This window comes from Dipodomys spectabilis, unplaced genomic scaffold (assembly GCF_019054845.1).
Source record: "Dipodomys spectabilis isolate Male_0828 unplaced genomic scaffold, ASM1905484v1 ptg000204l, whole genome shotgun sequence".
Taxonomy (NCBI): Eukaryota; Metazoa; Chordata; class Mammalia; order Rodentia; family Heteromyidae; genus Dipodomys; species Dipodomys spectabilis.
The window spans coordinates 1,206,698-1,214,546 of NW_024870881.1; positions in this window are offsets into that span (position 1 = coordinate 1,206,698).

Genomic DNA, 7,849 nt, shown 5'->3' on the forward strand with positions numbered 1-7,849 from the left:
TACCTCCAATTAACCACCAGAAAACTGGAAGTGGCAAGTGGCTCAAAGTGGTAGTAGAGCGCTACCCTTGAGCTGAAGAGCTCAGGGACTGCACCCAGGCCCAGAGTTCACATCCCACAACTGACCAAAAAGAGAAGAAAAAGAAAGGCTCAAAACCTCCAGCATAAATACCACATTGCCACTGAATGCTTAGGATCATGAAGTCTGTGTGGTCTTTCCCTTGACCATAGACCCACTCTCCTGGACCAATGTAATCAGCAAGGGCCAGCACCTGAACTTCAGATCACACAAAGACCCCCCCCCACACACACACACACCATTGTCAGAATAACAGGCTTGCTCCTTTATGGATTTATCTCCCACTAGTGGAGAATAAAGCATTCTCATTCATTCCTCACATTCTCTCTATTGTTCCTACTCTAAGATCTTTCATAAAAGGAAAAAATAAAAGTTTATTTCAGAAGGAAAATTACTCCATAACAAAAACAAAGATGCACTCGCCTGCCAAAAAGAAAAAAGAAAAAACACAATAAATTTCAAAGACTGTTTTATGTTCCATTTTTTCCCCTTAATGAATAGCAGAAGCACAGTCGTTTATTAAATTATCCTCTATAGCACTTTAAATGTCTACATTGTTTAGTAAAGGATACTTATTTATTTTAAAAATATGATACCCTCTTTTTAAAAGTTACCAAAATCTTACCATGCAGAAAAAAATTAACATTTGATGAACATTATTCTAGATGTTCCTATGCATAAATTAGTACAAGAATAGGAAAGTATTCATACAAATGGAATCACAGTGCTATTTATCTAATCATTAACTTAAATTTCTTCAATTAGCCGGGTATAGGTAGCTCATATCTGTAATCCTAGCTATTCAGGAGACTGAGATCTGTGGATCACAGTTCAAAGCCAGTCCTTAGTTTGAAGACTTAGTGCTGGGATTGAATCTAGGGTTTGCACATGCTACAAAAGCACTTTGTCACTGAGCTATATCCCCAGCCCTTAATGCTTGAAATCCTATTTAGCAAATCCAACAGAAAAAAAATTCAATAATTCATTCCTCACCTTCACTGGAAAATGTGATATTGGGTTTTCTTGAGATAATGTGAATGGATTTCAAGTTCAATAGAATGACTTTATGGTGCTTGTTTCAAGATAATGATGAAACTAGCTGAATGCCGGAGGCTCAGACCTGTAATCCTAGCTACTCAGGAAGCTGAGATCTGAGGTTCCAGATCTGGAAGTTAGACTTTTCTCCAATTAGCCACCAAAAAGCTGGAAGTGGAGCTGTAGCCCAAGTGTTAGAGAGCAGCCTTGAGTGAAAAAAGCTAACAGACAATTTCTAGACCCTGAGTTCACCCCCCCACACACACAAAATAGAAGAAAAAGAAATTTAGTGAAAATGAAAGAAAATACTTTTTTTCCATTCAGAAGAAAATTGACATTTTTTTTATTGTGAAAATACTGTACAGAGGGGTTACAATTACATGGGCAAGAAGAAAATGAGTACATTTCTTATCAAGCATTGTAGCCTCCTCCTTTGTTTCCCCTTCCCATCCCTTCCCATCCTCCCCCCCACCCAATCCTCCCCGCCCCCACCCCCACCCAGGAAATTGACTTATTAAAAAGGAGGGAGACACAAGGAACTCTAGGACTTCGGATGCTCATTCTTTCATAAAAGTAATTCCCAGCTGAGCACCAGTGGCTCACATCTGCTATCCTAGCTACTTAGGAGGCTAAGATCTGATGATCATGGTTCAAAGTCAGCCCAGGAAGGAAAGTTTTATATCTAAGTAACCACCAAGGAGGTCGGGGAAAAGGGAGGAGGTAGAGGAAGAGGAGGAGGAGTGGGAAAAGAGGAGGAATAGGAGGAAATAAACTGATTCAGCTATGGGTGTTAAAGAAAACAGTATTACTTTTATACTTCCTTTCCATCTCCCTGTTTTGTTTTAGACTGTTTCTCTACCAATAACATTTCCCTAGTGCTCTACAGCCATAATACCCATGTGCTTAATTTCAGTTCCATATTTAAAGGGCTTCCACACTCACCAGGCTCTTCACTATGGCGTTGCACTTTCTGAGCTCCCCTGATTTATTCATGGCTTGATGGCTGAATTTCATCATCACATATTTTATCAAGTATGACTTACATCTTTGGAAAGAGATGCCTTTGGTCCTTATCCTTGAGTGATATCTTGCCTTGTTAGGATGTGAATGCCCAAATGTTTCACATTCTTTGACAGGCATTGCAATAGAAATGTCACATTGTTTTGAACAAGTTTCTGACCAGTCTAGTGTTTCTCCCTTGTAAATGATGCATTTATAATGATACCTGCACGCACTCACAATTGTTTATCCTTGAACTACATAGTTTTAAGCTACACAACCAAGATAAGAGCTCCGTGTTGACAACTCTGTAGCAATTTCTTTCTTTGAACACTGTTTAGGGAAATTTCTTAGAAGATTATTTTCTTTGGTGCTTATACTAGGGCTTGTACTCACAGCCTGGTGCTCTTGCTGAGGTTTTTCAGTCGCTGCTGGTGCTCTCCACTTGAGCCATATCTCCAGTTCCAGCTTATTGCTAGTTACTTGGAGATAATCATCTCAAGGATTTGCCTTCCTGGGCTGGCTCCAAAGCAGGACCCTCAGATTTCAGCCTGAACAGCAAGGATTAAAGGCATGAGTCACAGGCACCCAGCTAAAACTTCTTAATAGTCTACTAAGTTACTTTCTTTTGGCAGTACTGGTTTGGGGATGTATAGAGAATCAGTAGCTGAACTCCTCAGCACTTGCTTACTACTGCAGTCAGATTCCCAGCACTACACCCAAACTTTGATTATTTGCTGGAAAGATTCACAGGACCATAAATACATACTTGTACTTGGAGCTAAGATTCCATACAGTGAAAAACAAACAAACAAAACAAACCACAGAAATACCAGATCAGGGAAAAGGCAGAGGGTGAAGAAAAAGACAGGAAAAGCTTCCAAGAATTCTTCCCTAGGTTGACCCCATAGGCAGACAGTGCCTGAATGATCCATCAAAGGAAAACAGGTACTTAGCATAAATTCCACTATTTGTAGAGGAAATCAAATTAAAGGTTTGGGAAAGTTTGGATTTATTTATTACAATTTTATTAGCATACGTTAGTTGGGGGGAGGGCTTCATTGTATACATCTTCAACTTCATCACTAGTCTCTGATCCTACTCCTCCACTTATTAAAAAACAATTCCAACAAGTTTCATTGTTCTATTTTCATATGTGCTTAGTAAAGAATTCCAACCATATACTCTCTCATGCACAGGGAAAATTTTATTATCCCAACAGGAACATTTTTACTAATCTAGTTTCCAGATACCAACCAAGAGTCAACTTGGCACAGGCTTTTATAAGAACATGGCCCGGGGCTGGGAAGGTAGCTCAGTGGTAAAGTGCTTGCCTTGCATGCACGAGGCCCTGGGTTCGATTCCTTAGTACCACATAAGCAGAAAAAGCTGGAAGTAGTGTTGTGGCTCAAGTGCTAGAGAGCTAGCCTTGAGCTGAAGAGCTGAGGGACAGCACTCAGGCCCAGAGTTCAGGCCCCACAACCGAACAACAACAACAACATAAAAGAACATGGCCAGGCCTGCTAAGCCTTCCTGCACACACACAGCTTGCTCATGACTTCTGTTCTCTCCACAAGAGCTGTGCCTATACTTGAGTCCTTTTAACTTCGTGGCCACTACCACTACTTCTATGCACACTTCCTGGACTAGAATAATTGGGGGGAAATCTAGAAAAATCCACAACACTACAATAGAGAGCTTCTCCTACTTGCCTCTACCTCCGGAACTTCTCCCAGTTCATTGACTCATTGTCCTCCGTCAAAGCAAACCAAAAGAAAGACAAGAAAAGCAAGATATTTGAGGCACATTTTTAAAGGCTTTTGTAAATTTTCTGGCTCTAGAGAGGAAAAATTTTAGCTAAATTTGATGCTTTGTTCAAATCTCAAACATCCTAATTAATGTATGACATAAAATCTACACTTCTCCATGACATTTTTAGGAAGTCAAACATGCAATAATATACCTCTAGGGTATTTTTGTATGCTTATTACACTGTTATTTCCTGAACAGCTAAGTTGTATCCAAGAGGAGAAATTTTAAGAGCTTAAGAGTTTCTTTAAAAAGAAAAAAAAAACACTTGGAGTCAGTATTCACTTCATATCCTATGAAACAAAAAAAAACTTGGTGAGATAGAGAAGGATAGGCAAGAAGGATGACCTTACCTAAGATGCATTGTATTTATAAACTGACATGTTGAATGGCACTTTGTATAACTACCTAAGGATAATAAAAATAAGCTGGGTGCACACAGCAACTCGGGAGACTGAGATCCAGGGATTGTGGTTCAAAGCCAGCCTGAGCAGGAAAATCTGTGAGACTCTTATCTCCAATTAACCACCAGAAAACTGGAAGTGGAGATATGACAAAGACAATAATAAGAATATAATTTTGTAAAAATCCTGAAAGCATAAACTTTATTTCAACACTTTCTACTCATTTAAATGACTCAAAATATTCACATATTATTTTCTTATCCTTGAAATAATCTAAAATGAGCTGAAGAATGATGGTTCATGCCTGTTATCCCAACTACTCAGGAGTCTGATATCTGAGGGTGGAGGTTCGAAGCCAGTACAGGCAGGAAAGTCCGAGTCTCTTATTTCCAATTAGACAGCAAAAAGCCAGAAGTAGTGGTGTGGTTCAAGTGGTAGAGGGCCAGAAAGCAAGAAAGCTAAGGGACAGAACCCAGACCCTGAGTTCAAGCACCAGTACTAGCATAAAGAAAAAAATCTAAGATGTGTTTATTTCGGGGGGGGGGGGGCAGGGAACCTTCAACCTTCCTGTATTCCTGTAAGTCATTACATATTGTCACAGAATTCTATGCTCTGTACTATTCGTACTCTTGTAACTGATCAGATACAGACAAAGCTTAATAAATCACGTTGTAGAGGAGAGAAAATGAAAATATTTCATAGATAATGTATAAATATCAGACATCAACACACTAGATTAGAGCAAATCATATTGCCTACATCTACTTGTGGATGAGTGATGACATTGTGTGTAAGTTGTGTACATATATTCCCCCAATTATCTCAAACCTCAGCTGAGATGCTATCCCTTCTCAGCATCTTCTGACCTAATACAAAATTCACTGAACTTTCCCCGGTGAGGAATTAGATGTGGTCCCTTCCTGTCCATACCTCCCATATCTTCTGTGTGTGTCTGGGTATGTGTGTATGTTTGTGTGTCTGGGTATGTCAGAAGCTGTGTGTTGTCCCTTAGATTTTTAGCTCCACTTCTGGCTTTTTGCTGGTTAATGGGGAAATAAGTGTCTCATGGATCTTCCTACCCAGGCTTGTTTCAGACAACGATCCTTATATCTCAAGTTTTCTGAGTAGCTAGGCTTACAGTATGAATCATTGGTGCACAGCTTCTTAAACCATCTTACAAACAGGTCTACAAAATCTTGTTTGTTCTCTTATAAACTGAGGGTCATTGGGTCAGAGAGATGAATAGCACCCAGGTTAAAAGGATGAACACAGCTCGTTACCAGAAAGAGGAAATGTTGCCCAGCTGTGATAATTTCCTCTTTTTCCTGGAGATTGAGACTCTTGCCCTACACAGCTGTTTCCAAACACATATGACATGGATAAAAGGGAAGAGGAGATGAACTATCACAGAATCTGCTGTGGACCCAGAAGGAGAGCCACAAAGGCTTCTGGAACCTTCTATGATGCTGTTTACTCCTAACTAGTTGTGATAAAATTAACAAACCTAAAATAGTCATCTGTTTCCCTTTGCCCTCCATGTTTTCCTTTCTCTCCTTCTCTATTTTTTTAAGCTTAGAAAGTGGGTGTTGCTTTGGTTACCATTAAATCAATCTCCCCTCATATCCTTTCATAAGTATAAAATTAATTCAGAGTGATTCTGAATATCGCAACTGTACCCCAGCCCTGATCAAACCTAATTACAATTTGATGCAGGGTCCCTGTCATTGTTACATCTAGGTAATAGAGCCTGTATTTCAGCCAGCAGAGCCTTGTTAATGAGGAGGACCCAGGAGAGGCTTCCACATTGTCTCCTGTGACCTCTTCTGATTCAGAGAGCCAACTGCATTGATCAACACACTGAGATGGGTTATTATCCATTATTCCCTTTTACAATTAGCGAACACCTGGCACATTGGCAGTCCCAGCTCTTCACTTTCCATTTGTATCTATGTTGAGCCCCCAACTCTGGCACAATGTAGCACACCAATTTCCCTTCATTAAAGGAAAGAAATTATAAGAAGAGAGCTAGGAGAGACAGGCTAAGGGAGATGCTGTTGCTGTTTTTAAGTCTTTGCACGGTTTGCAAGGAGCAGATATTGACAGGAATTCTGCAAATGTTTAAAATGAGTTTGAGAAAACTGGCCTTTTAAGTATTTATTACCTTTACAGACCAGCGAGCTCTGCCCCAACTCTCCAAACCCTGTATGTTTCCACACCTACAAAGAACAAAAGTTGCCACAAGTCATCTCCAAACCAGCAGGCAGAGAAAACAAGCTACATGAATAAGCTTAACTATGGGCATTCCATTAACCAAGTTCTTTGACTTGCAACTCTTTGATTTCCAGTATTCAAACCCACTTTAAGGAAGAAGGCTGTTTGGTGAACATACATTAAGGAACTTTTAAATCTTTGAATCAGTTAAGTCATAATCTTTTTTTTCCACGCTGGTATTGGGACTTAAACTTAGGACTTTGTGCTCTCAGTTGGCTTTTTTGCTCAGGGCTGGCACTCTACATCTTAAACCACTCTTCAACTTCCAGCTTTTTGCTTGTTAATTGAAAATAAGAGTCTAGAGGATATGTTTTCCTAGGCTGGCTTCAAATCATGATTCTCACATCTCAGCTAAGATTGCAGGTGTAAGCCACCAGTAGCCAGCATCAAAATCATTCTTTAAAAAAAAAAATTATTGTCAGGGTAATATACAGAGGGGTTACAGTTACATACGTAAGCTAGTGAGTACATTTCTTGCCAAACATTGTTACCCCTCTCCCTTGTTTTTCTCCCACATTCCCGCCCCCTCCAATGCTCCCCCAACTTATAAAGTTCATATTCAACATGTTGTCTTGTGAGAATCGCTGTTGCATTGGTTCTCCCTTTGTCCTTTGTCTCACCATTTTCTTCTTCCCCTTCCCTTCCCCAATTCAGATAAAGGTATATACAATATACAGGTTACCCAAATCAAATACAGTGACAACAAGGGGTAAACCAAAGGGGGGGAAATGAAAGAAAAAAGAAATAATTTCACACAGTACATTAAAAACAACAACAAAGAAAAACCTCTTCATTCTTTTGTAGAGAAAGGTGCAGTAAAGACTACAACTATTGTTATAATCTTAGTAACTTTTTTTTTTGTCAGTCCTAGGGCCTGAACTCTGGACCTGGGCGCTGTCCCTCAGCTCTTCAGCTCAAGGCAAGCCCTCTACCACTTGAGCCACAGCGCCATTTTCTGGCTTTTTCTGCATATGTGATGCTGAGGAATCGAACCCAGGGCATCATGCATGCAAGGCAAACACTCTACCACTGAGCCACCTTCCCAGCCCTGTAGTAACTATTATAATAATAGTTAATAGTTAAATATTGAGCTTCCAGAACAGAGGACTTCTATTTTATGAATAGCATTAGGTACATTTACTATATAACAACTTGAGAAGTTGAGGAGAAAGTTGAAAAAATGAGAGAGAGGAGATAAATTAACACCCTCAACCTTAATGTATGGTTTTGACAATTTGAAGTCTCTAAAGTCA